The sequence below is a fragment of the Motacilla alba genome, chromosome 1A, assembly GCF_015832195.1.
Source record: "Motacilla alba alba isolate MOTALB_02 chromosome 1A, Motacilla_alba_V1.0_pri, whole genome shotgun sequence".
Taxonomy (NCBI): Eukaryota; Metazoa; Chordata; class Aves; order Passeriformes; family Motacillidae; genus Motacilla; species Motacilla alba.
Genome location: NC_052031.1, coordinates 44,813,174 through 44,841,148, shown reverse-complemented (window position 1 = coordinate 44,841,148; position 27,975 = coordinate 44,813,174). Strand labels below are relative to the sequence as shown.

Below are 27,975 nucleotides of genomic sequence, written 5' to 3'. Positions count from 1 at the left end.
GCATTACCATACTTTTTCTCTCCTTGGCAGGACAGGCAAATTGCTCCCCACAGATCAGATGCCAGTCAACATAGCAAAAGGAACTGTGTTGAGCATAATTTCTCTTCCCATAACACTAAATTGTTTTCAAAATGTTTGGTTTCCGTCAGGCTACTGCTTGGGGTGAGCTTTTGCTTCTAGATTTTTCTTTTGAACATAACATTAAGTTTTACCCGATTTCTATAATCAATTGAGAAAATGCAGTGGATGCTGTTATTTCAGAAGTGCAGCAAAATTTAACAAACCATTCAACTGAAAAAGCTCTTGTTAAAAAACTGTTGAAAATTAATGTTTAGCTAATTTATGTTTTCAAGATTAGCTTTGCACAGTATCACAAAACCTAAATTTTATTACTCAATATAATTCTCTGCAAAGTTTTTCAGAAGAGGATATTTGGATTGCAAAGCTTCATGTCTAACACAAGATATTGCAATTTTTGAGTTGGGAGGGCTGCATCCAGCCTATAAACGAAGGTGTGTAAATGTTCAAACATATAAAATATTACCCGTATCTTGGCTGCCGCTTCAAAATAAATTCCTTGCCCTTCATAAAAAAGTCCATTTTCTGAATAAAACCAAGAACTGCACTCTCTACTTGACTAATCAACTTGAATTCATGCACAAGCCAGTGCACCCTCAATATTAATGCAGGTGGGTGCTCAGAAGCATGCAGAATGACAACAGCATTCACTGAGTCTTTTTGGAAGCAGAAATGCTGATTTTTATCTTCTTAAAAGTGTATGTCAAGAACCAGAAGAGATAAACAGAAATGCAAATCAAACTCAGCAGGAAAAGTGTCCCTGATAAGCAGAGAAGTTCTCAGCATAGTTTTACCACAAATCTGCTCTCAAAACACAAACCTTATGATGAAATATAATTAGCACCATAGCTAGAATTAATAATGAGTTAAGAGAAAGTGACTTAAAATAATAATCTAACAGACTTGGGGAGGCCATCTTAGTGGGGATATTTCTGTGTGGTTACAGTATTTTATGTGCATTTTCAGTGCTGCATGAATGTAATTAGCATGTCTGTATTCCATCCAAGAAACACTAATCCCCAATTAAAGTTTATACAAGTCTGATGTCTCCAGTTTACAGACAAAAATTTTTCTTGTCAATCATTTGATTTTCCAGCTGTGGGCCAAAAGGATGTCAAGGTAGGAAGCATATCGTCAAGTACTTACAAGTGGGCACTTAAGTAATTCCCCGGTACAGATACAGGTCCCAACTCATACAGATCTGGGGAGAAAAGGTGAAAAAAACTCAAATCAAATGAAAATTCTTTCACTCTTGTCCTCTAAAACATATTTTAGAAGTGAGATTTTTTATTATTAAGCCCAGTGAGGTACATAAGACAACACCTTAAAAATATTTTCTATCATTAGTGGCTCCATGACCAGTTCTGCCAGCTAAGGCAGAGGGAAGATGTGCTCCCTAGAAAGCAATGCCTTGGTGCTCTAAGAAAGTGAAAAACTTAAATTCCTGGAGACTGAATTTGAGAGACACCACTCTTAACCATCTTCACCCACATCAACTGTATATTCAAATTTTGTCAAAGTGCTATTAATCTCCCTTCCATGGCATTTCAAATATTTTCCACAAAGACCGATTGTGAGTTATAAAGATGTGGCTATGACAGTCTGGTCAGAGAGAGAGAAAGCTAGATAAGCTTTCCCATGAATAGGTCTGGGAAGCTTTAGGGAGCTGGAGAGAATGAATGATAATCAAATGGTAACAATCTGCAGGTGGTGTTTATAACAAGCTGTTTTTCTCCTAAGTTGTTTACACCAAAGGGGTGTCTTCTTAATTAGCCAATCATGTGAAATGTGTTGATTCAATGACCAATCAGTTCCGCCTGTAGTGAACCAAGGTGTAAAAGAAGAGGATTCAATAAATGGGCTGGCTTTTAGCCCTTAGCCTTCTGATGAGTCCGTGTAATTTCTGACTCAATGGTGACATAAAGAGCTACTAAGTTTTAGCATTTAGTAATGACTGAAAAATCCTAGTATATTTTTTATTTAAAAAAAACAGCTTTCCAATGTTTTGCAACACAGAGGACTTCTGTATCAAATAATCTGTGGTAAAACTCTCTATAAGGACTCAGAAGGACCTATTAGCATTTAATAACTATCTTTAAAAATCTCTTCTGTAACTGCTGTCCATTATCCCTCAAAAGTGGCTTTATCTGTCCTTTTGCCAGAAACTTGGCAGCCAAGACTACTGCAGCACTTTGAGGGAAGTACAAAGGAGGCTGGAAAAACCTCTGGCACAACCTTTCAAAAAGATATCACATCAATCTCTTCAGGACTGTCAAAGACAACAGCTAATGAGAGAGAGCGATGTCCAAGCACACCAAATGATGATAGGAGGAAAAATACTCCCTAAATTCACCTGGTTAGTTCATGTAAAAAGGAGATAAACTCAACATCATGTAAATGCTACTGGACTTGCTTTGTTATCATCTGTTCTCACCCTCTACTGAACCAGTTATCTTCATTCACAGGCAGGCACGAAGACCTTGAAGCCCTCAGTAGCATTAACAGTGGAGTCAGCACCTCACAGGCAGCAGGTTTCCCCCCATTATAGATGGGCATCTGTGATCACTAGAGCTAAAACACACAAAGCACACTTGCTGAATTGCACACTTTGGCACAAGACCTGTAGATTTTGCCCTCAGAGCACTCCATATGCCTGAAGTGCTTTGAGACAGAGCAGGAATCACTACATCCCCCGGAAAAATAACTGTAGCTGTATTATTGTCCCAAATCTCTCAACTAGTGGGACTTACAGAAGCAAATTTACCTAGAAGTACAGAATGTTGAGTACATCTCAGCATAGGCAACAGTGAATGTAAAGTCTCTCCCTTTTTCTGTTTTCAAACCTGCCCAAGTAGCAGATGAAGGAAGGAGACAATCATCTTTGGACATAGAGACATCCAATGCAACATCTCAAATATCTTCAAAAATGCAGACACTTCTTGAGAATCCTTCTTCTGAAATAGAATTTCTGCTAGGAGAGGGTATGGTCTTAACTTTCAGATGCCTGTTATCCAACCTCAGAAAATTGTAAGTCTTTAAACAATGCAGGCATGAGGAATAATGGCTGACAGCACTGTCCTTTAACTCAGATTCAACACTAGCCCTGGCAGTGCCCACTTCCAGTACATGGTAATATATGAGCAGAAGAGAAATGGAAATTCTTGTTATTCTTTTCACTTTTTTTACAATATTGAATCAGATTCCTGGCAAAAGAAGAAGTAGCAGTAAAAGTAGAAATATTCACCCAGAGTATCTGAAAAGTAAAAATAAATTTCAAGACACTTTGTTTGTGGTTTGAAAAAAAAATCTTCTGACATCTGGTACGGATCTGCTGGCTGAATTGCTTTGATTACTAATCTAAATCCAAGAGGGTTTTTATTTATTCATTTACTCATTTATTTCATGGTTACAAAAATGTGTTTCATAATAAATATGGAGAGTGACAACACAATGCTGATTAACAAATGTGATGTTCTCAATTTCTTTAACAGATTTCATTTTTTAAAAAGGAATTGTGTATCTGTAAGATTGTCGGTCCTAAATTTTATCCATGCCTTTGCTGTCACTACTTGGTTTTGGCTTTCTTTGGATATGCTAAAATTATAGGTGTTGACAAAGCATTAAGTACTGCAAGAAGAAAGTGTCTGTGTAGAGTACTTCAGCACTTGTCAGGCCACACCTGGAATACTGTGCTCAGTTTTGGTCCCTGCCATAAGAAACAGACACAGGCAGGCTGAAGAGGGCCAATAGAAGGGTGATCACAAAGGTGATCAGGTATCTAGGAAGCCTGCCATGAAGGGAAATGCTGAAACAACAGGGTTTGTTCACCTTGAGAAAATAAGTCTTATGGGAGGCATTGTCACCATTTCCAGTATTTAAAGGGTGGCTACAAAGAAGAGGGAGACCCCCTTTTTATAAGGAGTCATATGTAAAAGACAAGGAATAATGGGAACAAGTTACTCCTGGGGAGATTCTGGTTGGACACAGGAATAAAGTTTTTCACAGTAAGAATGATCAGCCATTGGAATAACCTTCCCGGGGAAGTGGTGGAGTCCCCAGTATTGGGCACATCTAAGATTCAGCTGGACAAGGTGCTGGACAATCTATTCTTGAACCCAAATTCTCAATAAGCTCCTGTTAGACAATTGAAGACAACAATTAGAGTTGTGTCTCAAACTTCCCCTTGAGTCTTCTATTCTCTATACTTAACCAATCCAGCCCTCAGCTGTTTTGCTGCTTTTCTAGCTTGGTGTTCTGCAAAGCTGCTTTCTAGCCAGACAGCCCTCACTGTGTAGTGTTGCATGCAGTTGTTCCATGCTAACTGCAGAAATTTGCATTTGCCTTTGCTGAAGGCAAGGTTCCTCCAAGCCCATTTCTTCAGCCTGTTGAGAGCACTCTGAAGAGCAGCCCTGCACTCCAGCATATCAACCCCTTCCCTCCAGAAGAGCAGCACTGAGCAAACTTACTGAGATGGCACGCAATAGAACCATAATCAGAGAGGGATATGAGGGAGCTAAGAAATCCTGGCTCCAGTGCTAAGCCCTATGGACCTTCCAGAAACTGGTGATCCACTGGACTTCACACTGACCCTAAGCCTTTAAGTTCAGCAGCCAAGCTTGTTTTCCAGCTATCTTGGTCTGCCTAATCAGCATCTCATCAGTTCAGCCACCAAAGTGTTACTGAACTCTGAAATCCAGGATTCTAATCTTGCTATTTACCTTCCTCACCACCACCTCACAAGTGTGCAGCTGGAGCTTCCACTGACCTTCCCACGCTTCACCAGGTCCTCTTTACTCATGAGCAGCACACCCTTCTGTGACTGATGGGGCAGCACTTGCATGAAAACAGATCCTCAACACATCCCAAAAATCTCCTTGATGTCATGTGCCACATCATGTTACGCCCTCCAGCAGATCTAGACAAGTAAAAGTTGCTCACAAGAAACAATGTTTTCAATCAACCTTCCTCCAGTCCTCTAAAGAAGATTTCAGATAATTCTTTTCTTCTCCCACTCAGTCAGTAGCAGATGTCCACTGAGAGGCATTTATGTTGGACTCTGCTTTGATCTTGACCAGCTTATTACTCCTTCCAAAGCAAATCCAGATCTATAAATTCAAGCCACCACTGGAGCACAAGCCTTTCTTACATCTTAGCAGCTGGTCTTAGCATCTCAGCTCTCTTCCAAAAGAGTCTGCATGGAGTGAGCCGTCCACATTTCTGTGCCCCTAAAGAGGTACCCAAGAGCTACACAGACTTTGTGTTCCTTGTTGCTTCCTGTGCGCTGGGTGTTTCTGTATAGGTAGATGGGCCACCATGGAAAGCATCAAAGGTTTGCTTATAATTCTGCAATTCAAGTACTTCTCTGGCCCTCATTCCTCTACTTCTATTTGCATTTCAGTCTTCATTTCCTGAAATGAAAGCTCTTTAAAAATGAAGTTTCATTGAAAGGGGTGATACCCTAATTGAAGCTCAAGCTCTTCTCCATAGGCAAACAAAAACACATGCATGTGTAAGAGAGCAATAACCCTACCACATTCCAGCCTGGCTGCTCACTTTCCTTCTTTCCTACAGTCAGAAAGAATACCTTGGACAATGTGAATCTAACCCATGTTGGTGCAATTCTACTTGAAGCTGGAAATTACTTGAAGGGACAAATCTAAAAATTATTCATGCAGCTTAATCAAAGCTTTTTAGACAGATACTCAAACTTAAGATCATATGTGAATCATTCCTCCCTGAGGATGATCCTCACATTAGAAGGACATTAATTTATGTTTATGTTTATGAAGAACAGATCAGCAAAAACCACAGAACTCCAAAGCTGTACAAGATCCATGACTGCACTTGTGATGAACTACTGAAATTACAGGAAGACAAATATAGATGGTTTGATTATGAAATAAGGATGTATATTACCCTTTTACCATATGTTCCAACAATGCTTCTTTTTCTACTTCTTCATATCTCTGTGAAGAATTTTCTAGAAAAGCTGTTGTTAAAAACAAGTACAGTAACCTGCTGAGTACTGAGAATGAGCTACTTTTATGCCTGAAACTTCCCACTGCTCCTAAACAGATTTGTGACTCCAAGCAGACTCATCTATCTCATTAACAAGAAGTACTATTAGGGAAAAACAGAAACCTTTGAATTTAATTAAAATTCAAGTACATTTTGTTTGAATGCACATTTTTATTTATGTTTTTACATACAAAAAGAAGAGCATTATCAAGTTCTATCTACGCCCTTGTTTACAGAGAAAGAATAATAGGCCAATATTTTGAGGAAGTGATATTCAAATAACAGGGGAAAAGGTACCAACTATTAATATGTGTTGACTCCTGGTTATACCTGATCTTTGCATGCCATGGTCTACTCCAAAAGTTACCCAGTGGAAAAGGATGCATCTACTACCATCACTTTAAGGTGATACTCAAATGTGTCATGATGTAAATAAAAACAGTTGAGATGCAGAGGCGCATGAAAATCCACTGACAAATTTTAGAATGGTTTGGGTTGCAACCCAAACCCTTAAATCCCAACTCCTGTTAACATTATGTGACTAGTATGATGTAGCAATTTGAAAGTCTTAATCATACAAATATATTTTTAAGTAATCTCTCAATTTCAGAGAACTAATTCACAGTTGGTTTCAATAACTGATGATCTTTTTAGACTGTTTTCATAAGGTGAAACACAAAACCTAGCCACTGTAGGATTTCTTTTCATTATGCGTTCAATGGGTATTGCCAAACCTGTAATCCCTTATCAAGAGTAAAACTTGCAAATCATAAATTACCCAGAAAATACCCCAATGAAAAGAGAAAAATGCTGGGGAGAGAGAAGAGCAGAGGGAAGCCTTACAGAGTCCTTTAGTTATAGAAGACAAAGGCAAATATAGGTCTAAACCAGAGTAAGTTTCAACAGTTCTTCATCTAAATTCCGAAATAGTTCTACCAATACCACTAAAAGCACACTTATCTTATTTTTCTTCCCCTCAGTAAGGAGAGGGATTATCCAGAGAGGTGCACAGGACTTAAACTGGAAATAAAAAATTCTGCCCTCATGCTCACTGTTGTACATTTCTGTTTTTCACAAGAATTGACAAACACAATGAGATTCAAATAAATATCCACTGAATTACAGATGCTCTACCCCTACAAGGAAAAAAAAACCAAAAAAAAACAAAAAAAACCCCAAAAAAACCCAACCAACCAACCAAAAAAAAACTACAAAAAAAAAAAAAAAAAAAAAAAACCCCAACAAGCCAGTTAAAAAAAGCAACCAAACTGAATCCAGCAATAACTACTTCAGTGTCATAAGGGACCCTCTACTTCAGAAAAAAACCCATATGATGAAGCCCATGCAGGTAGGTCTATCCTACAGCCTGAGTATTACATATTACACTTGAAAATGAGCATTTTGAACCAGTTTCCTGAGGTGAAGTCCACTGACTTTTACTGCTTCTTTGATGAAACAGTATCAAAGGAGAGACATCTGTCCTGTTCCTCTTTTGAATTCAATTTCATTACATAATGTCTGTGTTATCCAACCTCCAATGGGAGAAATTGTTGAGGAGACTCTGTGGCCATCCCTGCACACCTGAGGTGGAGCAATTGAGAATTCCAAGAGGCACAGCTACCAAGTACACTCCCAGACAGCTTCTAGATGCACAGCTCCTGCAACCTGAGCACAGACACTGGGCAGCAATAAAGGTGACCGTAATTGAGGTTGAGAGAAAATTTCTCCCTGACTCAGAGCTTCATCCTTGCAAGCAGAACAATAAAACTAATTTCATCTGAGCAAATTGCTACTATGACACAATCGGAAAGAAAGACAGGGTGATATGACCAGCCCCATGTTTAATGACTGCTTCTGAATTAGATAACATACACATAATGGACTCACCCAGCCTCTCTCTGGAAGCACACACTGCCCAGTCAAAAGCAAATTCCATCAATTTACCCACATGCAAAATGACTTCAGTGCTAACAACAAGCTCCTGGACTGCAGTCACACTGTAGCTTGAAAATGGTGATATCCTGAAGTCAGACCAACAAGGTCCCAGTGGTAGTACAGAACTGAGTGTTAAAGAGATCAATACCCAGATCAGGCTCTGTCAAGGGAGCAGGCCCAGCATAAATTAAGAATCTCGCAAAAATCATCCAATCAACAATTTTTTTTTCCTCGGATCAAGAGGCCATCTAAACAGCAGAAAAGAGGTCAGACTTGGAGAGGGAACATAAGAAATAAAGCAAGTATGGAACATTCATTCTCAAGTCTTACTTTCTGGCTTCCAGTGAAGACCACTGCTTTCTTTTCACTGTAGGCAGTCTTTCCATTAAATTCTACCCCAAGAGAGTGCATTGGAAGCTATCAATACCAAAACAAAGCCACAGTCACCTTCTGCCATTTCCATGGCTAAACCCAACTCATTTTATGAGTAACACCCTTCTAGCTCCTAAGGTACCATACTGACCCTGCTTTGTGCTGGCAACACCAATTCAATACCACACTCCCATGAGCCATTGATTTGATAACTCTTTAAAATTCACATATTCAACAGAGGCTGACATTAACCTGTGATACATAGCATTCCAGACAGGACACCTTATTTCTGAGAGTTCACAAGTCTTTTTTCTAATGAAGAATACTGGCATTAAAGTTGCTCTCATAAACCCAAGTATTGTATGCCAAGTATTGTATACTATTCATTTTCAGAAGAAACAGAATACCGCAGAAAAGAAAAAAAAGAAAAAAAACCAAAATAGACCAAATACCCAATTTACAGCACAGACAAACAAACTCAACAAAAGAAAACCCCACCCCACATACAACCACCTAAAAATTTGTAATGTTTAATTAATCGGGAAGCAGAGAGGAAAAAAAAAATTAAAAAGTACCAAACTTCATGGGAACTTACTTCCCTCAAGTCAGGGTCCCAGAAACTTGTTTAACTTTTGCTTGCAATCTTCAGAATTTAGAAACTTTGGGAGTTTCTCACTGTGAGAAACTTTGAGTGTTTCTTACACTGAGAGAAACACTCAGTGTTTCTCTCAGTGTGAGAAACACTGAGTTTCTCGCAGTTTCTTCTGCTCAAAAGGCAGAGCTTTAAAAAAGACAAGACTTTAATTAGACATTAAGTAAGAGCCTTTTCCCAGCTCCACCCCCTAGGATATGTTCAAAGAAAGTTGCATTTGAACTGGTAAACAGCATTCTGGAGAAGGAGCATTAACTTTCAATACTTTTCTTCTACAATCTGATGAAATCAGGCAAGTTGGAAAAACTCTACCTACATATCTCTGAAATGCACCACAACATTTTGATGAAAACAGTTTTCTGCTTGTATCTTTCATCTAGGATCAAAGCTAGCACCCCAGATGAATCTGAACCAAGTATTCAGGTATTTCAAATGCTCAATGACAGACCAACTGAGGATTAAAGGTCAGGCCAATAGTTTGAACTGTGGTAAAACCAGACAATGCTGAAGTACACTTAGATCTTCACGCAAATAGCCTTACTCAAAGCAAGACAGCATGATCTATTCAAGTTATGCTCCAGGCTGGATGCTGTAAGACAGGGTTGTGCTCATGACTGTTGTATCAATTTGCTGCATGATCTCTTCTTTTGGATTCAGCTGTATCTCACTACTGACAGAGCAGATTTATTCTGCAGCTTTACACAACTATCATGGGACTAATTCCCGATGGGATCTATATAATTCTATTTTGGACTTCTTGTTGTCTGTCCAAAATGCTTTCACCTGCTGATTTTTATACAGCTAGAAAAAAAAAAAAAAAACCACCTGAGGCTTTCTCAACAATCATGGTTCCTCAAGACCCATATAGGAAATTGTTACTGCTCACATAATAAATTCCCTGAGAACAGGATATCAATAAAGCAAAGAATGCTCTTTCCAATGATTTATTTAGCTGCTGACTTCAAGTTTTCCTTCCATGTAACAGCTTTTCTGTTGTTTAATCAGAGATAAGTTTCTGAAAAGTTCTTCCCCCCTTTGGGCTATCAGATAGTCAAAGCACTAAAAATAGCCCATTAAGGATCATTCATGATCTTACTCAAAGGTTTTAAATGACATTTCAAAACATCACAGCCTTTATTACAGGTATGTTGGAGCAACTAAATATAAGCAGTAACTTGGCCAACATGCCCAGACCCTCTCTTTCACAAATGCTTTTTGTGTAAATTCCTGCCTGCAATATCCCATTTGCAACAAACCTCATTCAGCTACAAGCAGTAATCAGTATTCCGTGGTACAATATCACAGGTAATAATTAACAGTACTTTTACTCCTAATATCCCTTTGACACTATAGTAGGGCTGGACTGATACTGCACAGATACTACTTCAAAATATAAGCATATTAACAAAAATAGCCCATGTATACACACACACCAAAAAAAAAAAAAAAGAAAAAAGGAAAAAAAATTGTAACAATCCCATCTTGGAAAACTAAGCTTTTTCAAGTTTCCAAAGGGGTGGTATTCACACCACTGAAGCTAAGGTGCTTACATAGGCAGCTGGTATCCTGTGGCTCCTCAATACTCAACAGAGAAAGAAAGGCTTCTCCAGGAACAAATTCAGAGCAGAGACCCAGTATAAGCACTTTGTAGAAATAATTTCTCCTGGAAGTGAAGAAAACATAGAAGAAGCACAAAAGAAACTATCTGACTGAGCCTTAGTGGTTCACACTGGAACACAGAGAAACAATAAAAATCCTCATTACATCATACTGTCTCTTCAGGCTGGCAGAGTTCAATGAATCAGAATTCCAATATGACTGGATTACTGCCTTCTCATATTCTTTGAGGAGTCCTGGTCTCAGCAATTCTGAATGACGACCACAGGAAATAGATTTCATGGATATTTTGATGAGAAGAGTAACACAGGTCATATCATCCCAGTGTAGAAAAAAAATATTTATCTAGTGTTTTGCTTCTTCAGTTATACAATTTAATTAACCTCATGGCAATACCAGCATGATCTGTGGCATAACATAAGGTGGGACTTCACCTGTCTCACTGATTTCAGTTTTGGTCTGAAGTTTCAAAGCAGTGATTTGCAAAGCTCATCAGCAAGAGTGCTATCATATTCTCTGAGATTTCTGAACAATCCAAAGTCATACTGTGAATTACCTTCAATATGCAAACTACTGTTCAACTATATTATTTTTTATTATGCCAGTGCAAGTGATATCTTTTAATGTTACCAACATATAGATGGGCCTTGTGAAAAGGAAATAATGTAGGTTTATGTCATCCAAGAGTCAAGGGTTTCAAGGACTCAAGGATTCATGGGTGCCCATCACCCGGGTAGCTAATCATCTTATTCGCAGTCCTGTATTTGTTTAGAGAGCAGATATCTTCAAGACAAACGACTTAGGTCCTTGACTTCATTTTATGTAAATCATTAGATCATAAGTATGAATTATGCATTTTGCAGGAGACATGCTTTTATTACAGTTTGCACTCTGAAGAGCAACTGTAACAGAATTCACCTTGAGAATACCTGAAAGTGAGTCAGAGCATATGGCAAGTAAGTCACTGTAAGTGGAAGATACAATAAAGATCACATCTCCAGCCCTCTAGAATTTCAGACCTTTCTCAAACAAAAGACTTTATGATTTTCTGGTATTATTCAGAAGGTATAACATTTTCTAGATGAGTTACATTATTCAGAAATTTTTAACAACAACATTTTGTCTTACTCCTTGCCTTTTATTCTTAAAGGAAAAAAAAAAAAAAGAAGCCAACTCTTTTAATTAGAACAAACAAGAATATAATCTTTGACCTATTATATAATCTTTGACCCATAATCCTGGCTACAGCAATTAACATCTCCAGACCTTGTACACAGCTAGAATGGTTTAATGAAGGGAAAGCCTTTCCTATCAAACCTGATTTCCTTTTATGACAAGGTAACTGATCTAGGAAAGCCAGCAAATGTAATTTCTTTGGACTTCAGCAAAACTTTGATACTGTCTCTCACTGTTGCCTTCTGGACAAGATGTCCAGCTCACAGCTGGATAACCACATCTTGCGGTAGGTGAGCAACTGGCTCACAGGATGGCACAGTTATAGTGAATGGGGTAATAGCAGACTTGACAAACTATAAATGCTGCACCAAACTTCCACAAAGCAGCAATCTTCCAAACATTTTCCTGCAAACTTGTGCACTTTCTCCCTTGAGTAGGGATGCTTGCTTGTCTGTTACTCCAAGAGGTTAAATGAAGAACTCTGTGTACATTATGATCACTCTGGTGGTAAGTTACATTCAACTCCTAATCAATACTACTTGTTTTGCTATTTTTAATATAGGAACCTTGATATAGTGTACCGTTTTATGTAATTTTGTGATCTACTTGGAGTTATTTATTTCTATGCTGTGTAAGAAGTAATTCTGATTAAGATCTTTCATCTGTTATTTCTTGTCTGTTTAATATTCTCTTTTATAAATAGACCTGGTTTGACATCATTAGAACTTGCAGAGTGATTCTTTCATTTTAAAGTGTGAATAAGTTCTGAGGCTAAAGCAGGGCCTCCACTCATCCCATGACAGCTGGCCAATGACATCAGATAAGCAATCTGCCTAATACCATGTGTTGGACACAGATAGCAGTGTGTTATGCCTCATTTCTTGTTTTAATTTTGTCTGTGGATTTGTAAGGCTGAATTTTTCTATGAGTGAAGTGATTGCAAACATTTGCCTTAACCTTTCCCCTGCCCTCCTGCCCCCCAGGTGTTCTCTAATGCTTGCTATGGAAGAGCAACTGATGACTAACATTTCTTAAATGAAAGGGTAAAAAATGGTAAATGCAACCACAGAAATGCTATAGTGGCCTGGAACAATTTCAGAAGGGAAATGGAATGCAGGGCACAAAATTTTCTGTACTGTATTACAGAAGTTTCTTCAGTTCAACCAAAGAATAATCAGAATATTATAAACAGATTTTTTGGATTAAATTGCAGTCCATGTCTGGTCATCTGTGACTGGATTTCAGTCAATAGGTGGAACAGTTTCAGGAACAGAAAAACCTTAAATAAAGGACCTTAACTAACTGTCTTTTGAGCAGCTAAACTAATTGGTCTGGTGTCTCTCGTGTCCCTCAGAAACCCCACTTTTCCTTCATATTCCTGACCTCTGTCATTGTAACAGCCCACATCCGCCCAACACGCCCAGAGCCACACCCAGTCTGTGTAGATCTCTTGTTTCAGACGCAGCCAGTTGATATGCATCTGCTCAATTCTTGCCCAAAACACTCCTGCACACAGCACCACATACTCAAGTTTAATCTTGGACTGCTCAACACAAGACTCTTGCTCCCTTTTCCCCCAGAGATGCATTGAGCTGCTTATAACAACTTATACTGAAAACAAAGGTCATAAAAGCAGAAGTCTCCCTTCCTTCTTCACAATAGGGGCAAAACCATGGATTTCTACTCCGTGTCAACACCAATTTTTATGCAACCTCTAAAAGCTCAAATTTTTTAAGATCTTGCTTTAAATTGCCAAAAAGATGTGTTAGCTAATAGAGCACAGAGATGGAGTAATGGCATACGCCTCATTTCCTAAGGTAGGCAGGGAACAGATTAGTTAAAATGATGCATTTCTCAGAAAATGTTTATGTCATTCTTTGTGCCATCTAAAATTTTTGAATATGTAACTTATCACCTAATGCACATTCATTTGAGAATTGCAAACAAGGAAGAATGCTAACATAAAAATTACTCAAAAAGGTTTATTGAGGCATAGTGGTACACATCCCAATATTATGCAGCTGATTTAAAAAAATAAATAAAATCTGTAATATTTAGCTAGATAACAGCAATAAAATTACTAGTGATATGCTTTGCTGCCTTGACAGTAAATCAGCATAAAAGATTTTGTAAAATGTTTCCTGTCATGTATATGATCTAAAATGCTGCTTCCTGAATAATAAATATTTGGACTGTGCTGTGTTACAGCAAGTCCCTATAAACAGAATATGCAATTAACAATAGAGATAATGGAAAAGCTGACACCTGAAGCACTTTTTTATGTTCATTGTTTTCGGAAAGACTAGAGTAAAGCACTGTATGACACACAGCAGAGAAGTCCAAGGAAAGAACTCGGCATTTAAATTTCCCAAATGAATGACACTTTTGACATTTCCCTTAAGAAAGCTCATGATGTACAGTAGTTTTTGTTCTGCTTTCCGCTAGGAAAAAATGATCACAATAATGATAGTAATTGGTAAACAGATGAGTGAGAAACCCCAGAAGCAATCTCATATTAAAAGGCCACATCACATATTACTGAGGAATACTGTTCTACAATATTTTTGGTTGACTCATAGATGGATTTTTTTTGCTCTGAGTTGTTTGGGTTGGTTTTTTTGTGTTTTTTTTTTTTTTTCCTTCAAATAAAACTTTCCAGAAAGCAAGACAACATATTAAGAAGGTCTGAAGAGGTCATATAATCCCTGGTAAGACCAATCACTTCTGCTACAGACATCAACACAGCTTCCCTAACTAAGGTTTTCAGCAGCAGAGATCTCCACAACATTCTCCAGGCATTAGATGAGGTCACCTACCTGAGTCACTTTCAAAAAAGTAATTTCCTAACATCTAACCTGAATCTCTCTCAATGCAAATTAACTTTTCTCTTCTCCTGCTCTCAGTAGGCCTTGTAACTGCTCTTTCTTCCCTCTACTTTTCTTACTTTCTTGATTCCGTTGTTTATCCCACTTTTCTTTAAATTCAGTGCCCCAAACATGACATAAAAGTTCTGCCAAGATCCTATTATACCTAGCATATTGTAATGCTATTTATAAATTATTTTTAAACAGCAAAACAGTGTGGGTTCACATTTAGGGTAACGGTATCCAATACAGTTACCATAAGCTATTCTTCAGTATTTTCTAAGCAAGGGTTCCTTCACCTTGTGATTATGCAGCTAATTGTTCCAAAGGGTAGGATACTGCAAACGTCCTTACTAAATTTCTCCCAATTTTTTGTAGACTGTTGCTCCAGCATGTTTATCGTAATCCTGTCCTCCAAACTTCTTGCTGCTTCCTCCTCATGGCCACCTGCCAAGTAAAGAAGTATGCCAAGCAGACCCAAACTAAACCCTCCAGACACACATTCAGTCCCCTACTCAATAGCAGATGCTTCACACAATAAGTCTGCACAGATTCCTAACTACTGGTTGATTCAGTCTGCAGCTGTTTCATCCACCATGCATTTATTTTTTTTTCTTAAAAGTGCAGCATGCAAAAAAAAAAAAAAGTCCAGGTGTTAAAGGCAAGTTGTACCTCATCTACAGCCTCTCTGACTCTAAAAGGGCTGGCAGTTTCATAAAATTAAATTAGACTGGTTTGAAAAGAGTTGCCCTCAGTCAAGATGTCTTGTATGGGTTGGTTTTATTTAATTTTGTCAAGATTTTGCAGCACTTTACTCGAACTTCAGTTAGGTAAATTTTCTGAAATTCCCTGATCATCTTCTTCCATTCTCTTATTTTTCCATCTTTCTGAAAATTCACCATCTTCACAGAAAATTCTGTCAATGTTTTCTTCAACAGGAATATTTTACCCATTTCTCTAAATTGGGTGACATTCATCAGGATCAACCAATAAAACAGTAATCTCTTTCTTCCTCTTTCTACACCTACTCATTGACAGTAATCATGCTAGCTACATGAGAAGATCGCCGTTAATTCCCTTTTCCACCTATAATGATTACCCATAGATTTCCACGCTCAAATTAAGTGGCAGTCTGGACCTCAGAGCATGTACAACCTTGACAAACTAATGTCACTCCTGTTAATAAGGCAACATAAATATTCAAGCCCCTGAATCACTTTACCAGATTTTTCTTACGGGGTAGCTTTGACAGCTCTTCCTCTTTATTTCTTGCATATCTTGTATGGCATTCAGAAATTTAAGATGGGCAACAGACTACTGCTTTTTTCTCTTCTCTCCCACATTAGCCCAGCAATCATGAGGTAGATACCCTGATGTTACCAAAGATACATATTTCAACATCATTATGCCATTTTTTAATAACATTACATTTACTGTCATAGCAAGTTCCCAGAAGAGATAAAAGCCACATTCCCATCCCAACAACCACTAACTCAAAACATCCTAATCAGCATAATTCAGGCTTACCTACCAAACTAAAGTATAACAATAAGAACCCCAGAAACCAAAAGACCAGGTAGAAATGCAAATATAAATCTTGGCTGTAACAGCAGTGTCTCCCGACCCAAGCTGGATCTGCCTCTGATAAACCAAAGCAAATTTTCATCTCCAAGAAAGAAGACACTCAAACTATATCTGTGACACTTTCACCCTGTCCCTCCTTCCTGACATACAAGAATTCCACTTTTCAGGCTCCCAGGCAAAAAACTATGTGTGGTGTGCAGTCTCAAATGTAAGCAACTAGAAATATTTTTCATTGGAATTGGAACAGATCAGCAGTAGTCACTTTGGAAAGAGTATTGAGGCCTCCAAAACTGAAAACATAATTCAAAAGTAAATCTCTCTCAAGAATATATTCAATTGTATTTGGATTTAAACTCTTATGAAATTATGTTAGAAAACCTAAACAATGAATCTTCAATTCTTGTTGTCGAAAAAGATAAAAGGAAAGAAAATTAGAGCTTGTTATTTTGGTTTTTGTGTTTTTTTAAAACCTTGACACTTCCAAGAGGCCATATTCCAAAAAATCCTGCTCAAATAACCTTAACTCTGTTAAAAATAAAATAAAATCAAACATAAATAAATAAATAAATAAAACCACCTCAAAACACCAGAGGGGAAAAAAAAAAGAAACACAGCCCTAGACTTTATCTCTGCTATTGACTTCTAGAAACATGTAGAACTTATTGAGGCTGTAGTTGATTATGATTTAGTGGAGGTTTTTTTTCTATACACTACTTCACACACTACACTTACTAAATAATTACAGCAAATTTCTCTAGGTCAGAAACCAATGTCTATAAAGACAGTGACAAGAGCCTGAAGAGCCTGTAAGCAGCAAGAGATATCACAAAAAACCCCACCTTTTTAACGGAAAAAACACACATACACTTTACAAGCATCCAGAAACTCCACATCAACTAGACAGAGTATACATATGGACATGTACACACAGAAATCCACACCTCATTTTCTTAGTAATGAACTAAATCATTGGGAATTCATAGCAAAGGTCATGGTTCTCTCCTGTAGGCTCTTGAGTATCTGTGTTGCATGCCCAAGCTTATTTTTCTGTACGCCTGTACTAGACCAAGGTCCAGCCTGGTGAGTAGGAAAAAAGCCTCTGCACTAATTGCAGTATCCAGTCTCAGGGTATCACAAGCCTGTTAGTCTGCACACTTTCTAGAGGTGCTGTACTGAAAAAAGTGGCTTCAGTGGAATTTGGGGTGGCAAGTACAAACAGCAGTGTTGAAACAACAATCTTCATGAGCCATATTAAATTTGAACATCCAGTAATGGCAGGGTTTAGATTTGTGAACTGGTGGGCACAAGAAATTCTACAAAAAAACAAATTTCTTCTTGTTTTTCCCCTTCCCCAATAATACATATTAAATGAAGTTTACATGTAAAGATACTGCTTCTTTGGGAGGGGAGGAAGGGTTCCCCCTTTTTCTCATTAACACTACAATTCTGTAATTTAGAAAAAAAGCCATGAGAGATTATATGATGGATAACAAATAAGGAAGGGCAATAACTGTAAAGAATTACTAATGGGCAAATTTTTCTTGCCTGCAAATGCACAGGATATGGGAATTTCTTGTTTGCTTGAAGTAGCACTATCTTAGTCATATTCTTTTCCACCTCATCCAATTGCCTCACCCAACAGGATCTAGTTGTCATCTCAACAATGAGACCAGCCAAAACTTAGCCCCATAGGTGGGAAGCAACCTGAACTGATTAATTTGTTTATCAAGATGTGGAAAGCCATTGGATTGCCTCTAGCCCACCTGCAGTAATTAATTATACAAACATGCCCCATAGAAACCTTCCGAAGGGATTCTAACACCCACACCCCCACAATCCATTCTCGAATACTGTGTTATGTTAACTCCAGAAAATACACAATACTTCATTGAAACTGTTAATGCAAAATGCAATTGCTAATAAGAAACATTAGTTCACTGTTAATGTTCACTTCCATTCCCTGAATCTCAAAGCCAGGCAAAAGAGAAGCACTTTGCAGATTTCTACCCTTTCAGAATTTCTCTTTTGTCACTGTCTTAGTATTGCTTCAATGTAACTCCTGTATTTGGGGTTTTGTTTGGTTAGTTTTTTTATAAAAGATGTTTGGCAAAGTATAATATCACTCACAATATACCAAAAGCATAAATATTAGAAACAAAAAATTAAATTATACGAAATACACTATAATATCAGCAAGGCTCTTTCTTCTTACTATGTAGAGCCTTTTATTAAAATCTAATACTAACACCAGATTAATGTGACAGCCATAAGTATACAAACCAAGTTACAAAGGAAATAAGCTTTTATTACTTTTCCAAAGATACAACTAGCTTAAAAGTAAGAGAGGGATGATGAAAATCGCTCAGAGCGGGGGAAAAAAATCAAACCAAAAAACTAGAGTGTTTTTGGGAAAAAAAAATTCAAATTGTTGAGCAGTTAATTGGATTTCCAGGCTTACATTTAATACAACAATCCTCCTTACACAAAGTCTTTACTTAGGTTGTGTATTTCCCTATGTACAAGCCAAGTACAAGAGGATTTAAATAAAACTTTAAGATTTGAGATGTTTTAGTTTTTATGATGGAGTTAAGCACTAGTACACACTAGCAACACAGGCCAGTAACAAAAAATAGAACTGGATTAGTCAGATGCCAAAAACATGCATGACAACACACCTCAAAAATAGGTTTTGTCCTGCTGGAATTCTCCAGCAAAGTGCTATGACTTCAAGTGCAGCAGTTGCAGAGCTCCAGCTGGAATCATCCCTCTCAAAACTCATCAGACATTGAATGAGTCACTCTATCATTCACATTAACGATAGCAAGTTTTAGTGCCATTAGTGAAGTCGAACATTAAACTTTTTCTAAGCCATTGAACAGATGTTCCAGCCTTTAAGCTAGCATGACTTTTTTCCTAGTTGCCTCTGTTATATCCTACCAGAAACCTGTTGTTCTGGCAACTCTGCACAGGACTTGAACTGCATCCCAAACTTTTCTGATCTCCTTCCACCTCTGCAATTCCTTTTGCCAGCTCCCTCGCAGAGGGCAGCAGCAGCTAACACCTGTGCTGCTAACACAGCAAGGTCTCACAAGGAGATGGAGAGACAAGGCTGCAAAAGTGATGGCAGCAGGGCACAGGACGGACATTTCCCACAGGTGGGTCTGAGCACCAGGAAAGCACAGTGGTGGGATGGGATGGAACACTGAGCAGGAAAGGGGCTGGACGCAGCTCCAGCTATCCTGTTTACATTTCAGAAATCCACTGTCGGAGTTTAAGAACAAACCTTCAAAATGAGCTGTAATTAAGCCTTTTCTCTCCTTTAGTCCTCCTTGCCCTTAAAGGCCACTTACTGCATTGCCTTCTGCCCCATTGGAGTCCCACGAGGCTGGGAATGAAAGCAACAGAGTTCTTTATTTTCAGAAGACGTAACTGCAAAAGGCTTCCAGCTGAAATATTAGAAATCTTTTCAAGTAAAGTGACTTGATATGACTCATTTGCTAATGTCATAAGCCTGTGGCACAAAACATCTTAAAAAATTTAGTTTTGTCTAACTACTTATTAAATAGAATCAATTTTTATATTACCATCTTTTTGTTTTCCTTCTACATCCCAAATAATCTAATTTCTCAACAATTAAGCAGCTTGCTTTAATATACTCCTGCTGATTTAAACAGAAAACAATAGAAGTAAAAGGGCATAATCTTTATTAGGTCAGTGATAGTTCAAATAGGTTTCAGTAAATTAAAAATTTCATGATATGCAATTAAGCAACTTTATTAATATAATTGCCATTTTCCTCAGTCTTTTGGCTTAGTATATGCCAATAATTATGTTGAGACATACACTCATTCATGCACATACATACGATTTCCACCTACAGCCTCCAGATTACTTGCAGGTGAGAATCAATAATGTGGTTCTGAAAGCCAGTTAAGAAACCACACCTAAAAAATAACTTCCCATCCTGGACAACAGTGTAAGAATCACCCATTGGCTGTGTAAGTAAAATACATGGGAGCATACATGTACTTAATTTTCCTAATAAAACAAATCCTATTTGTTTTCCAGCTACAGAGCCTGGACATGATGCAGAATCTGAAATGCCACACCACAGTGCAATGCTGCTCCCATACCTGATAGAATACTAGTCTGCTCTAAAACTTCATGCTTCCAACTTTGTAGAAGAGGGAATTATGTTATGAAACTTGAAAAAAAAACAACCAGTCCAAAAATGTTATGATTGTCTATTTTGCAGAAGGGATGCAATTTTCAGCCGAGTAATTGGTACATTTTCTTAGTGCATTATGTTTCTCAAAACATGTTACTGTAGGTGGAGATTAGCATCCCTTTTCTTCAAGAGGAAAATTACTTGTCTTCTGTAGTGACTGGAGCTGTCATTCCAAGAGCTGACAAATGTTAACAATCTCTGGAGGTGTTCTTTACAAACATCACAAAAATAAATAAATATATTCAGAACAAGGATCCAATGGCCAAAGAAAGGTTATAAATAGAAGGAAAATACCACTGTTTGAATATTCAAATGCATCATGTATCCATCATTTCCGACATAAGGAAAACTATTTTAAAATAGCTAAATTGCCACAATAACGACTAATATGGAAGATTGCCAGAGAAAGAACACAAATATTATTTGTTAACAATGGAAAAAGTTAACTGTATCTCCCATTTTGCAGATAACATCAAAGGGGAAATGAAAATAGACAACAGTTCCATTCCAGCCATCCAATCTAGTAATCTGTGCAGACAGATTAGCAAAACCCTTACATCTGCAATTAGAAAATGGCACAGATATTTTTCTTTGAATCTTTTTGTTGTTCATCACATCCCCACTGTAGACTCTTGAAACTGTTTCCAGTGCTTGCAACAACAAAAAATAAAGCTGCACCTCCTTATCCCACACGCTGAAAGCAGGCCCACAAAGTCCAAACAAACCAATTTGCTCAAATCAATTTATTTGAGTAACTACCATAATTTGTTTAAACTACGACACCAATACCCTATGACACTATCTAAATGTATAGCACACTTAAACATTTAAAATTTCAACCATAAAACTCATCTTGGTTTAAAAAAATTACAGCAATATACTAACATATGCAGCATGAAAGGACACAAACACTTTTCCTTATTTGCAAGAAATTGTCAATCACAGAACAAGGTGCTTTACTGAAATTTTGACTGAGAAACTCTCTTACCCTTTCTGTAATATTTCAGAATAGCAGCTACTCTTGGCCACATGACATGGCTCTTGGAGAAGGTCCTGTGCAGGGACAGGAATTGGACTAGGTGGTCCTTGTGGGTCCCCTCCAATTCAGCTTACTCTGAGATTCTGTGATTAAAATCAGAACCAAGTAGAGAACCTTCTTTTCCCAAGGTGAGACTTTTGCTAGGAGATGAATACCAACATGTCAGAAAACCTTAGCCAAAATTACAGCTATACAGGATGTAGGGCCACCTTCAGAGAAATACAACCTGAACAATAATCAAAATAACTGAAAAAAATTAGCAGCCAATACATCTCACAAATTTAATATCCAAAAAAAAACTAGGAAAAAAAATAACAGATGAGGAGAGTCTAATTATACTTTCAAAACTTTTTGTTTCTTAATCTCCCAGTATAAACCAAGGATTTAATTTTAATATAAAATTTGTGCCCTATCAGATGAATAACAGAAATATAAATAAATCAGCCTTGCGACTAGTTTAGCCCAGGGCCGCTAACTAACTCTCCTAAGAGTTAGTAACTCTTCTAAGTGAACTAAGAAGCACACCACAGAATTCCCAATGCATTTAAAGAACCTCCTTCTCGCGAGTGATGGACCTTCTTCGCCCTGCTTAGGGTCAGATTTGAGCACCTTCCCTTCAAGCACATGATCATCACGTGATGGGCTCTGCCCAGCACATAACCCCACATAAATTCATAGGCTCTAAACAATGGAATTTAGAAGTAGTGGATGAAAAAGTTGCTGTGGGGAAGAGGGGATGGATGGACTTCAGAGGGGATGGACTTCAGTCTTACAGATGAATTAGCATCTCCAGTGATAAAGGAAACAAAGTAATACAGACTGAGGGCAAGCAAGCAGGCAATATTTTTTAGTGTCAGTCTCTACCTGCTTTTTGCAGTAAACCAAGCAGTGACAGCTTCCAACCAAGAGCTGCAAAACACCCCGCTGGCTACGAGGCAGAGCTTCATGTTTCTTCAGCCCTTCATCTTCCCCATTACAAGGTCTGACATTCACCAGAGGCAGTGCCTGATTTCAGCATTTTCTTTCAGATACTGTGCAGACAGATTGGGATTACATCCCCCCAGTTCCACAGGTGGAAGGGACACAAGGCAGCCCACTATGGATGAACTACACCTGCCCCAACTAAGAAACATTTCTCATTAAACTTCCCACACATAGCCAATCATCTACATCCTGCAAAGTTTAAGAAGCAGAACTATTTAGCAGGATTGGATTTGTAGCAAAAAGGTAGACATAAAAATTTTATTCTCCTGATTAGATGTAAAGGAGAACAACTTAGAACACTTAAGCCTCTGAAAGGCTTAAATGAAAGACTCCTAGTTATTTAGCTCATTCCGTTTGTTACATGGAAGTTCATATAGTGGGGAAAGGAAGGAAGCTGTGATACCTTATCATTGAAAGGCCCTTATTTTAAAATTAAAGGTAATTAATGAAAAGAATTGTATGTATTGTAGAAAAGCATTATGTCATACAACATGCAGTACTGTAGATCAAATACATTCTGCCAGTATATAGGCTATGAGGCTGAGAAAAATACTGTTTCTTCTAAAAACAGAATGTCGTACCCATACAATACTCATACTCAATAGTCAAACCTATTTGGTAATGTTTTATATCTTTAAGTAGGACTGGGATTATTCATTAGCTGACTGAAGTCTGCACTGTGGCACATATGACTTTGTGCAATGTTATTAGTGAGTCTTATTAGTGAGTCTTTTGATCATACAACTACTTTGTTTGCAAATAAGGACAGCTTCTTGTCATCAGCCATGGTAAGGTGCCAGTTTAACTCGTACTGGAACAAGGAAGATGTGGGAGTAAGCCAAAGTTAAAACTTTGTGATATTAAACAGCAGGTTGCCTGCTGTCTTCAGCATTAACATTTAAGTTCACTGCAGCTCAACTCATTTTGTATCAGAGGAGATTTATATCAGGCTGTGGGAAGGCATGCCAGCTTCTGGTTCTGTCTTACAGAATTACCATCAAGAACACAGATTATAAGAAGCAAAAAATAAAAGCAAACTTAGGGAAATATTTCATGTGCTACCAAAACTTTTAAAGGTTACCCTTGTGCAAGAATTACTTATAAACATCTTGCTCTTTGAGATACTTCTTGAAAAGAAAATTTTCTTTCCTAATTGAGGTGTATAGTGAATTGGAATTCTAAATAAATGCGAGCCAGTGTCAAACTACATAATTTGCTTTGTCTTATGCCATTCTGAAGTAATATTTACTGTTCATTTGTCCTTCTGCTGCCTCCTTATGCTAAGATCCCCAAAGGTGCAGTGCCAACTGCAAAAATTCACAAGAAGATTTTGACCATTGTATTAGACTACTCAAACTGGGGGGAAAAGCACCTTGAGGATGAAACCTGGATAATTTACATCCTGAAAAAGAAAATGTGATTTTCTATCTGGGATACAACCGAAACCTCAAGTTTTCTATCTCTTCTCAGAATATTACTTTATTAATAGCACATCTTATGATACACTGTTTCATAAGCAAAACTATTTTCAATAGCATTGAAATATTTGACTACACAAATACAGAAATGGGAAAAATCCTCAAATTTTCTCTTTGTTCAAATATTTAGCTGTGAACATGCTTTTCAAACACAGCACGATTACTTAAAATTTCACTGCATTAAGACAGAACTTCTTTATGGAAAATGTTTGACATCTCCAAGTCAAAAAGAGCCCACATACAAAAATCTCTCCTTATTCTATTGCCTTCCACTGCTGTTACATCAGCCCAATACCTGTGACAAATTAACTCTACCCTGCAGCCAAGTGAATTTCTGTTAGCGACTTCTTACGGAGAAAAGTAAAAACAGGATAATCAAGAGCTCTGCCCATCAGACAAAACCAGCTGTCATTCTGCTTAACTTCTACAACAAATGTCCTCAGACCCACAGGAGAGAAAAGAAACACCATTTGGCATTTAAACCTGAGGTGCCAGGATTCATTAAAGTGGAAAACAAGTCTGGATTGATTACTCCAATTTTAAAAGGTCATGAATTCCTAAGGTTTTTTTGTTTCTTTTAATGCATATTTAGTTATTTTACCAGGCAATTGTTTTAAATTGTAAATTATGACCCTGTATAATGGGTACTGCCTTAATTAGATTTTAACTATATGCTAATCTGAAAGGGGGGGAGTTTGTTTCATGCTTTCTCAAGGTCTGCTAATATCCCTGCATATCCCATAAAAATGCTAATTGAGAATCAATATAACTAACTTTTATAACTGAGTGACTTAAAGGTGCAGAGCTTCCACAAATGATGGCCTTTTTGAAACATTTAAATTTCATTTGAAAGTACCATTTTTGCTTCCATTGCATGACCAGTGATTTATATCAACCATTTTCCAAGTAGTCATGGAGAGAAAAGCAGTGCAGAGAAGAACTGCGGTAAAATAAGTAGACCAGCTTATAAAGGCTTCAGCTGTGCTGTGTGGTTACAAGATACAGCATTAAAATCAAAGTTTAGCCTGGTCTCAAAATCAAACCAAAGACCCTCTAGAATCAGCAGTTAATAACTTTTTCACCTTCAACATTTCACTCAGACTTTGCTCACGGACTCACACAAACTCATAACTGTCATTTTTTCTTTTACAGATTGTACTGATAATTTCATTTTTAATCCTAACAAATTTACCACAGTGATGACCAAATAAAGTATATATAAAGCTTATCAGTACAATCAGCAGCAAAATAGGAGCAGTGCTATTTTTACTCATGAACTCATCTTAAAAAAAAAAAAAAAAACTCTTTTGCAAAAGCATTTCTCCTTAAAGAAAATAAACATTCTTCAGGCAGTAATGTCAAATCTAAGTAACTGGAAATGGAGAAGAAATAAGGCCAGCACATCTAATGCATCTATAAGATTAGGAGATTAATAACATCCAACCAGCCTCACCCTTGAGTGTCAGATGTGGGGTGGCAGATCCCAGCACCAGAGGAGCATTCAGTCAGGAGGGAGCAGAGGACAGCTGCACAGCTAATGGGATGTGCCACTCCAGCACAGCAATCAGCTGATATACAGCCATCATTGAAAATTGCTCTAATTTGGTGCTTATCACCTATCTTGCTAATATCTTGGTAACAGGAAGAAACACAAATACCTGCTTAAATATGCTGCCCACATCACACAAAAGTTGAAGGCTAATCTTACTTCCCTTACATCAATTACTCCAATAGAAAATTGGTGTGGAGGCAGTTCTGTTGAACCTGACCTTCACACCTGCATCACTGTCTGCAACCACAGACCAAAATTACAGCCTGCTGACTGTTCCACTCCTTCCCATATCTCAATTTTCCATGTACAGCCACCAAATTTCATCTTTGGAGTTTTGATTAATACAAGTATTATCAGATGGATTAAAATGTATTTAAGAAAAGAAGTTTAGACTTCACTGTTTCAGAAAGGCTCTGTGTTACAGCATGGTTTACAACTGCTTTAAAGGTAAAGCTGTCCCTATACAGTGCAGACAGAACCCTTGAATAATCACTAGTACCTTCCCATGTCTCAAAAACAGCTGAAGACCAAAGATCTAATAAGAGACCAAAATAATACCCATACTCTTTCCCCCATTATGCATCACTTCAGAAGTTCTCTTCTGGAACAAAGTGCATCTTAAGTTACTTCTAGAGGTTTATATGTTCACAAGTCCAGAAGGAAATCCATCAAAACGCTCAAATAATCTCAATGTGCTTTAAAATGTGAGCAAAGCTGCACAGGAATACCCAACAATGTGATGAACTGTGGGAAGCAAATTAATTTTAATTTGCCAAAGATGCCCACCTGGAGCTGCCAGTCATTTCTACGTGTACACTGGAACTTCAAAGAGCATCACTGTAAAAATATACCTTCCTCTTGAAGATACACACCTAACATCCATCTTAGAAAAAACTTGCTTTCTGTCCTGAGCAGCATTTCAGACACTATACTCATGACTTCTGTTTTGGCTTTTGGTTTCTGTTTTGTTTTGTGGATTGGGCTTTTTTTTTGTTTTTGTTGTTGTTGCTTTTAGCTTGAAAAGCACTTTACCCTTACTAAAGCAAATTTCTCCTTTCCAGAGTGCACTGTCAATGAGAATTCTGCATACTAAAATGATATTAAGTCTTCACAATGAGATTTTCTGTTGGTGCCCAGAAACACATCTGCAAGAAAGGGTTTTTACACTGAAATAATAATGTTCATATTCCCTCTCCCTCACAGCTGCTTCTGATTACAGGCTCAAGATGAAACAGCAGAGGCTGGTTCTGAAATACAGACCTTAATAATTACCCTTTTTATTTAACTCTTTACTTTCTGATCTGACTCTTGGCATCTGCAGTTTATGATCAACAGACAATTCTAAAAGCTTTCATATTTTAATTACAGATGCAGGCAGAAACAGTTCAACAGAATGTATGAAAAAACCCCTCTGTGCTCATCATGGGTCTGGCAGTCTCTAAAACCCTGCCTTGCCTACTTTACCCAGCAACAGGCAGAGTGCTATTGGATGGGAATTTATCATGTCCTCGGGTGATAATAACCAGAATTTCCCAAGGTTAGACACACACCTGTGCTCGAAGTCACCCATGCAACGCTGCCATGCTTTCTGCACATGGCCGTGTGCCTGTGGAGCCCTTCAGTGTGCTGGACAGACTAATTTATGAAGCTCTCAATGAAGCAAGCATATACTCAGCTTTTAGGAATCAAAGGACCCTAGAGTTTAAGTGCACCATCCACAACATGTTGGAAAAAAGCATTTGTTTGATGCATAATGCTTGCCTTTAAACATAACTTCTGGACACCAGTGTTACATTAACAATGTCCACCATCAGTCAGGATGAAAGAGTAAAGAGAACCTATAAGCAATTAGCAATATCTTTCTGATTAGTTTAATAAAAGTATTCATGTTGGAAGGGAACTCTGGAAGTCATCTGGTCCAACCCCCTACTCAAAGGAGGGCCAGCTACAGTAGGTTGCTCAGTGCTGCATCCAATCAAGTATTGAATATCTCCAAGGATGGAGATCTCACAAACCCTCTGGGCAGCCTGGTCCAGTGCTCAGCCACCCTAAAAAGAATAAATCTTTACTGTATTCAAACTGATTTTCCCTTACTTCACTTAGTGCCCATTGCCTCCCATCCTCTCACTGGGCACACAGAGGAGCCTGGCTTTGTCTTCTTTGCTCACCTCCCCAACAGGCATGGATAAGATTGCCCTGAGCTTCCCCTCTCCAGTCTGAGCTCCCAGCTCTCTCAGCCTCTCCTTGTATGTCAGATGCTCCAAGACCTTTGATCCTCTCCATGGCGCTTTGTTGGACACACTCCACTCTCTTGGAGTGAGATATTCAGCACTAGACACAACCCTCCTGCAGTGCCTCACCAGGGCTGAGCAGAGGGGAGCAGCATAAGTGAGCATGC

The 27,975-nt window shown here is 38.0% G+C and overlaps 1 long non-coding RNA gene across 2 annotated transcripts in view; it reads right to left on the bottom strand.

Moving 5' to 3' along the window:
- LOC119708517 overlaps positions 1-27,975 on the bottom strand; it is a 127,806-nt gene that overhangs the window by 79,312 nt on the left and 20,519 nt on the right. For both annotated transcript variants that reach the window (XR_005259091.1, XR_005259092.1), the window contains exon 2: positions 1,225-1,279. This is a non-coding gene — a long non-coding RNA (uncharacterized LOC119708517). The remainder of the gene's footprint in view (positions 1-1,224; positions 1,280-27,975) is intronic.